The sequence below is a fragment of the Abramis brama genome (assembly GCF_963993115.1).
Source record: "Abramis brama genome assembly, chromosome: 2".
Classification (NCBI taxonomy): domain Eukaryota; kingdom Metazoa; phylum Chordata; class Actinopteri; order Cypriniformes; family Leuciscidae; genus Abramis; species Abramis brama.
In genome coordinates this window covers 683303-691726 of record NC_139964.1, presented here as the reverse complement: position 1 = coordinate 691726, position 8424 = coordinate 683303, and the positions used below count along the sequence as shown (strand labels likewise).

At 35.5% G+C, this 8424-nt stretch overlaps 1 long non-coding RNA gene across 1 annotated transcript; it reads right to left on the bottom strand.

Annotated features, from left to right (window-relative positions):
- Positions 1 to 4790: 4790 nt before the first annotated feature.
- Positions 4791 to 8038, bottom strand: LOC311078274. The gene is made up of 3 exons (XR_014605104.1): positions 7908 to 8038; positions 6728 to 6886; positions 4791 to 5348 (listed from the first exon to the last, which is right to left on the bottom strand). It is a non-coding gene; the product is annotated as an uncharacterized lncRNA (long non-coding RNA).
- Between the last annotated feature and the right edge of the window lie 386 nt (positions 8039 to 8424).

Here is an 8424-nt window from a genome sequence, read left to right as displayed (position 1 = left end):
CTGCAACTTTCTAGTAATCCTGAAGAACTTGCTTAGCTTGATCAGGGCCGGGTTTCCCGATAACGATGTATCTTAGCTCTTAAGAGCGCTTTCTACGTGCAAGGTTACGAACGCTCGCAGCAATTCCACAAGCGTTTCCCAAAAATGCACTTAACATGAACGCGCTCTACGTGCTACTTAAGAGTCGCTGTCCATCCACCAAGTGCTGAAACATAACCTTATATGGAATCGTATTCTGAACGTTTAACCTAATAATTGTCATCTGTTGTGGATTAGCAATCAAGACAAGTCTATATAAAGCACCTACAGGTGGATGCACTGACAAAATGGCTGAACAAAACACACACAAAAAAAAACAAGACAAGATACCGTTCAAAAAGATGAAATTAATGTCCTTTTAGAGGAGATAGAGCGAAACAAAGATGTAATTTTTAACAGATTTAAAGGAATTCTTTTATTTATTTATTTTGTTCATTCATTTAATTTTGATTACAATTATAAATGAAAAATTGTGAAAAATTATTATTATTATTTTTTTCTGACCTTTTTAATTATTTAATTTATACATTAATTTAACCAACAACAAAAAAGAGTAATAATGTGTACAATAAAGTACAATCAAAACCTTATATTATAATCACATGGCATTTGAATAAAGTTAAAGGTGTTCCTGCAGGTGTCCTCATAAATCTGTCCTCTTACGATGCACTTGGGGATGTACGATTACTCCAGAGCACTCGTAGTTCTACGAAGATTTTCAAGTGCTACTTAAGCTACGATGCTTTTGGGAAACAGACCGTAATATTTAGATCAGTTTTTACGATCAACTTAGGCTTACGATGCTTTTGGGAAACTACAGGAAAGTGGATCAGGAAAGTTGAGAACCCCTGTCATAAAGTATCATATCAAGTGTTGTCCAACTGAAATTGTGGGAAAATGTATCTAATGGAGAGTTCCTTAAAATAATATTTGGTTTGCAAGGGCCAAATCACGGTTACAGTTTGACCAGACTAGGGGTGTGCGTCTGCGTGATATTGACAAAAAATTACATCTCATAGTAATTTATGATAGTGATAATCAGGCAATATTTCGACAGGTTTAGGACTGCCGTGGACAGAGACTCCTAAAGTTTTTGATTTCTTCATATTCTATGCAGTGGCCAGTTTGAAGCAGTGACAGAAATGATCTTTTCCAATAAGTTTAAACTGATTTTTTTTTTTTTTTTTTTTTTAAATTGATCTTTTATAAAGACACATTAAGACTAATATTAGACTAATTAAATGTATGCATCATCTTCTGTGAGAAATTCTTCTTCTTTACCAATAAATGCAATTAGAATAATGAGACACAGTAGGGCTGTTACCAATCACATGAAATCAGAATCAACTAAATGGATCTTTGCAATGCCGAGGAAGCACAGAAGCGCATCTGAAGTGGCATTTAGATACTTTTGCACAGACTGTTTAATGCAGATCACAGGGATATGAATGCGTTTATCCTGCTGTTACAGATGCATAAATAATGTTTTGATGTTTTAAACACAAAACATTGAATATTAACATTTGAAATTACAAAAATGTAACTTTAAATGTGAAATTATGTGAAATTCACTGTTCATGAGTGAGTCATAGGGCCCTATTTTAACGGTCTGAAACGCAAATATCAAGCGCGAAACGCAAGTAACTTGTGGGCGGGTCTCGGGCGCTGTTGCTATTATACCGGCGGGATAAATGACTCTTGCTCCCGACGCAAATCTACAATGTGTTGGTCTGAAGTAGCTTCATTACTCATAGGTGTGGTTTGGGCGTAACGTGAAATAAACCAATCAGAGCGACATCTCACATTCCCTTTAAGAGCAGGCGTGCTTGTTCCATGGCGGATTGCTATTATAACGGCGGATTTGCCAGACGCACGCCAGGAGCGGTTCACAGCCGAGGAGACCGACGTTCTCGTCAGGGCCGTAAAACACAGAGAAGTGACGTTGGGGATGGAGAAACACACCCAAATTAGCTTCGGTTAAACAGGCGTATGATAATTTGGGTAAATGTGTAAGCTAGATTTATGCTTTTATAATAAACTGTCTATCTATCTATCTATCTATCTATCTATCTATCTATCTATCTATCTATCTATCTATCTATCTATCTATCTATCTATCTATCGTAATAATGTATGATTTACAAAAATGCAAACGGCTGAACATTGAGGCCATTGTAAATGTATTTTAATAGAGTAAATCATCCAGAGAAAGTGTGCACTCTAAACACACTCTAAAGTGCACTAGTCTAACCTTCTAGACTACATCACATAGTGTATGCGTGCACTCTCTAGATGTATTTGTGTGAGGGACATGTTCAATAATGTCAGATCACACATTGTTAAAACAACAATCACGATATTATAGTAGACGATATACACCACACACCCCTACACCAGACATGTGCTTGATTGAGTGTGTAAGAGTGCGTGTGTTAGTGTGAGTGTGTCAGTGTGTGTGAGTATCTCACCCATACAGAGGGCAGACAGTAGTAACAGTCTGCGGGACATGATGTTTTGTCTCATGTTGCTCTCAGTTCATCTTTTACGCTGAAAGAGTGAAAACATTTATTAATCAACATGCACTGTAAAGCATTTACAATATATTCCAAGTTTGTGTACTTTCACTAGAAGGTCTACGGATTACATTGCTTATAGAAGAAATGGACATTTCTGCCATGATGCAGATGTTAGTGCTGGAGGTTTGAGGAATAATTGAGGGTAAACATACTGTTAACAGTTTTAAGAAGAGTTTGTTTTTAGGACTTTACACAAAATGTAAGGGGAAAAATCTAAATGTCAAACAGTGACAGAGTGCACAAGACATTTCTCGAAATATACAGTGTAAAATTTCAAAACCCAAAGAGCTGGGACTAATTCCAGAACCCAGTGTTTAGAATGACCCGAGAATGAAAATACCAATTTGTGTTTTATCCATCTATATATGTGAAAATGTTCAGATGTCTTTTATGTTTTTGAAAGATCCCTTGCGAGGGGATCGTCATATTCAGGGTTCCTTGGCATCATTCAACAGCTATAACCCTACACTGGAAAAAAGGCCACTCCAAAAATAAGCAAAACAAATTTAATTTTCAATTAAATTGAAAATTCTCTTGGTAAGATTTCTTGAAATAAGACATTTTATTTAAGCCTTACAAGATATGAGTGATCTTGAAATTAGCTGGGAAAACTCATTTTTAGCTATATTTTACTAGTATTGTGATGTTTTGTGTCTCATAATAAGCTTGTCATGCTCAAAAATAGTATTTTCCCCTCAAAGTAGCAATTTTTTATAGTCATCCTATTTGTTTCAAGTGTATTTAACTCATTTTTAGTTCTATAATTGTTACACTGTTCTAGATTTAAGACACCACCGATTGGAATTTTGAGACAAAATGTCTTGAAGTTAGCATTCCTGACTCATATTAGGCAGTGCTCTTTTACCATAATAAGCCATAATTTACCGTCATCATCTCAAGTGTATTTACCTTATTGTAAGCTCAACAAAAGTAATACTGTTCTAGATTTTACCTTCTAGAGTCAAGACTTTAACTACTGTTTACTAGGCAGAAAAAGTGAAAAATAGACTTGCATTTAACCTTTTTTTTATTATTTAAACAGCAAAAAGTCCCAGAGGACTGCATAGAAGGGAAACAGCTTCATTTTTATCAACATTTTGGCTCACAGTATTTATGGAACTGCAATATGAAAACATAGTAGAACATTTTATAGATTATAAATGTAAGATCCCTTAACCCTACTCCCACACCTAAACATACCCATTGTATAGACAATATTAAAAGGATAAAAAGTAATGGACATGTGTGTAGGGAAATGGCAGTTTTATTAACAATACAACGTTAGCATTAAAAGATAGTTTGAGCCACTAATCCTAACAATTTCATAAAACTACGTAACTACAATTATAAAGAAAAACAACAGACAAACACGTTTAATCACAATAATTTATTTAGTGAGAACATGTCAAAACCGGTACCAAAAGTCGTTCACATGACGATGTGTCACGGTCCTCTCTGGCAGTATATAATAGTTGTGTATGAGGTAAGGTTACAGAGCAGAATTTAAGTTATTAATCCATGAAAACGTTAATCCGGTTTCGGTTCGGTGTTCGCTCTGTAAAGGCGCGCGCGCGCTTCTCCATTTTAAATGTAGTACACCAACTTAAACACGGCATGTCGCAATCTGTGACGAAGCATGCGAGAGCCAATGAGCGTTTGATATCACTGCCGTAAAACACGTCGTAACGCTTCGGGCGCAATTTTTGAATTTCAATTCACCACGAGCGGAGGATGCCGGGATTTGACGTTTACGGTCGCTGAGAGAAATGATGAAGATCACTGGATAAAGGGCTGAATTTGGATCTGTTTCTTGCAAACAACACATGGATTCTTAAGATTTCCCAGTCAGCAAATTACCTTTGGCAAAGATGTGGGCCAGATAAACAGCTGAGCTGTGGCCCAGATTAGTTTGTGTTTGCCGGCCCAGATATGGCCCACATCTCCTTTGCCAGAACTGAACCAAAGGACTGCCATAACTCCACCAAGCATGAGCCAAATACTACAATTTCATGTGGCCCATATGTGAGCCTGGTATGCAACTTTAGTATGGTTGAGTTCTGTTAAAATCTAACGGCCCTTATGTGGCCCACATGCAGCTGACAGTTTTTAAAGTCTTATTAACTCACAGGTAAATTAAACACTCAACAACAAATGTACTCAAAAGTATTTATTTTTACAAGCATTTAAATAATTACAGCTAAAGTGTTGTACTTAATTACAGTAGTATTCAGTTGAAAACATTTCATAAAGATAAATATAATTACAGCAAGAGTTGAATAATAATTACAGTAGTATTCAGTTGAAAACATTTCATAAAAATAAATATAATTACAGCAACAGTTGAATTTAATAATTACAGTAGTATTCAGTTGAAAACATTTAAGAATACATAGAATTACAGCTACTCAGTTGTACTTATTTTAAGTAGAATTCAGTTGAAAACATTGAAGAATACAAATCAATCATATAAATAGCATTCAAAGCTATTTTTTTACACCAAAGTTCAAAACACTCGATCAAAGCGTGTATTAATGTTATGTTCAATTAGTCTAATGAGAGTAATACAAATAAATCACAGTAACTTGGTAAAGAGAACTTTAAAGAGAAATTGAGAAAGTTAAAGCAAACTTGAAAGGTAAAGAGTTGAGAAGTGTGTTGATGTGCAGAGAAGTCTCCAATGAGGGTCGGCAATGTGTTGACCTTTTCCAGTAAGGGGATTCTGCCTGACTGCACCTGCAATAAAGAAGAATTTAAATAATGTTAGCAGCAATACAACCTGGAAGCTAGAGCTGCAGGAGAATGAAAAAAAAAAATCATTAATGTAAATTTCCTTTAATATTTTAATTGCAATTATTAACAAATTAAACACCTCTGAATTACCACTGTATGAAAGTTTTTTTTTTTTTAGAATACTTTTGCACCAACAACCGGTTAAAATTTACAGCACTGCATGTATTCTGCTTTTTTTTTTTAAAGACATGCACACTCTAATGTAAAAACACACCAACACAGATAGCATTAATGTCATGTTTTAGTCCAAAGAGTCTACAAAAATAAGTGTTTTTAATAACACATAATAAACTCAAGATAATCCGCAATGATGCGAGACAATTTGGAAGCAGAAACACACAAACAATAATGGGCCAAGTACTGAATGCAAGGAGGAACATAAAGGGTTAGTTCGCCCAAAAATGAAAATTCTGTCTGTAATTACCCTCAAGTTTTTCCAACTTCTGGGTTGTACGTCAGAGCGTAGACTCACTATTGACAGACGCTGGTCATGTGTGGGATCCTGGCCAATCGTGAGCCTACGTTCTGACGTACAACAAAGAAGCGCTCTGCCGTTACACTACGTGAACTCACTTAGAGAAAAAAATGAAGAGTTGAATAAAGTCGTTATTTTTGCTTGTTTTGCACACAAAAAGTATTCTCAACACTTGATAAACTTAAGATTGAGCCACTGTATTCTTGGACTATTTTAACAATGTCTTTACTAACTTTCTGAGCTGGCAAGTTTCAATAATAATTTCAATAATAATAACAGTCACTTAAGTGAGCCACGGATGTGATCAGGTAATGACAAAAAAAGAGGGAAAACCAGAATAGCTAACCCCATCCCCTGTAATTATTATTAAATAATAATTATAAATACTGTAAATAATTTTTATTTATTTATAATGCATTCATAATAACAACAACATTACAATAATATTTCGATTGCTTCTGATAAACAATAATACACTTCATCCTTGCGCATCGCTTTCTGTGAGCCCAACGTCCGAGTTAGCAGTAGCATTCGCCGTCAGGCAAGTGTTATTTAAATAAACTCCTGATGTACTTACAAACTTTCCAATGCCTCGTTTTTTGAGTTCAGAACCTATTTTTACTACTGTATAAGTTTGGTGCCATTCTGGGCATTATTAGTGGAGTAATTTACGAGATAAACCTGGAGCCGTTAGCGCCTGCACTAAGTCATAGGGAATGAATTTTTGACTATTACTATTACTGAGATAACGGAAATAAAAATACAATGTTCTGTAAAGCGGTTTTGAAAAGTTGTGTATTGTGCAAAGTGCAATACAAATAAAAGGGACTTCTAAAAAAGGTCTCACCAATGACAACTTCCTTTACGACCAGGCGTTGGACACCAATCTTCCCATTGACTTCTCTCCAATTCATCAACGTGCAACAGCAGTTGTAAAAGTGCTTTTCAGCACTCTCCACACGGTGTTATCCAGGTCAGAGCCACCAACCAGACCCAGATAGGTAATCTGATAGGAAAAAAAAAAATTGGGTAAGTGGTTGAAATATGCATTTAAATAGACCACCCTATAAACTATTACTTACTCCATCTGAAACCATATTTTCTAGGTTTTCAATATGGAAATTATTGTCATTGCCCCACCCATACCGCACATTAGGGCTGGGCGGTATGACAGTATACCATAGCATGGTATATATAATCTCTATCGTTAGAAATCAGAGTAATTATAAAAATTTCCTGCCTCTTCCAAGCTTTATAATGACAGTGAATGGCCGTTCAATTAATTGATAGTTAACAGAAATACAGCAATTCATTGTTTGTTCATGTAAGTTCACAGTGCATAGGCCAAGTTAACAAGTACAATTTTTTATTTGAATGTGTTAGTAAATGTTGAAATTAACATTAACACATATTAATATATGCAGTAGAAGTGCAGTTCATTATTAGTTCATGTTAACAAGTTATTTTAATCAGGTATTGTATCGAAAGACGTTACAACTTTAAATTTAAAGAGGGAAAAGTCATGAGAAAAAGTCTTGGATGAATAATATCATTTCAGAGTTAGATAAATACAAAGATAAAAAGATACATACAATAATGCACACGTATTAATTGTTCTTGGCATTTTTATATTATTATGATTAGTTGAATGATTGTGAACACAAATTAGGATTTAGGTTTTTTGACAAACAGTAACACCGACATTGGACCGCGTCGCCTAAAATTCACAAATACTACTACACAATGACAAACTATACTATTTTATATGTGTACGGCAGTGAGCTGTTGATTTATAAACAAAAACATCTTAATTTAAAACGCAAACCAGCGAACTGCTATAGCCTAAGTTAACAGTTAAGTTACATTAAACTTTATTTTAAGTTATAGCAGTAAACAGAGGAAAATATTAGCTAGTTCAACCCCTTCCTCGATGAAACGAATAACTAAACGCATAATAACATGCAATATTGACACATAATGCTGCATATTTCTTTTATATGACTTTAAAATGCCAAAACATCACTTACCTAACCTGAATGTACACAGTCGTGAGGAAAGCAGAGTAAATGGCGTCAGCTGCCCAGCGTCGCAGTCAAACTCGCGCCGTAGTCTCTCCACCAATAGGAGGGAAGATGCAGAGCAACCTGAGGTGTGGAACTGCGGATGTTTGCCGCATTCGATTTCAGGATTCCTGTGTTTTTCCACGTATAAGCCAAATGTTTACCACAAGTCGGTGTTTCTCACTGTGTGCCATAGCTCAACCACATATGGTTCTCATGTGTTCGTTGTTATCTGGGCCATATACCTCAAAATCAGTTGTGAACCAAGAGAGCATTTCCCGCAGATTTTTAAGTTATGGCAAAACAAATATGGCTACAATTTGGCCCATATCTGTTCAGCCATGCCACATCTAGGCCATATGTGCCAGATAATACCCACATGTGGCCCAAACGTAATTGCTATCTGGGTTGGATTACACCAATCTAATAAAATTGATGTCTTTTGTGAATTTATGTTGTGTTTTAGTGTATTATGGGTCTATAG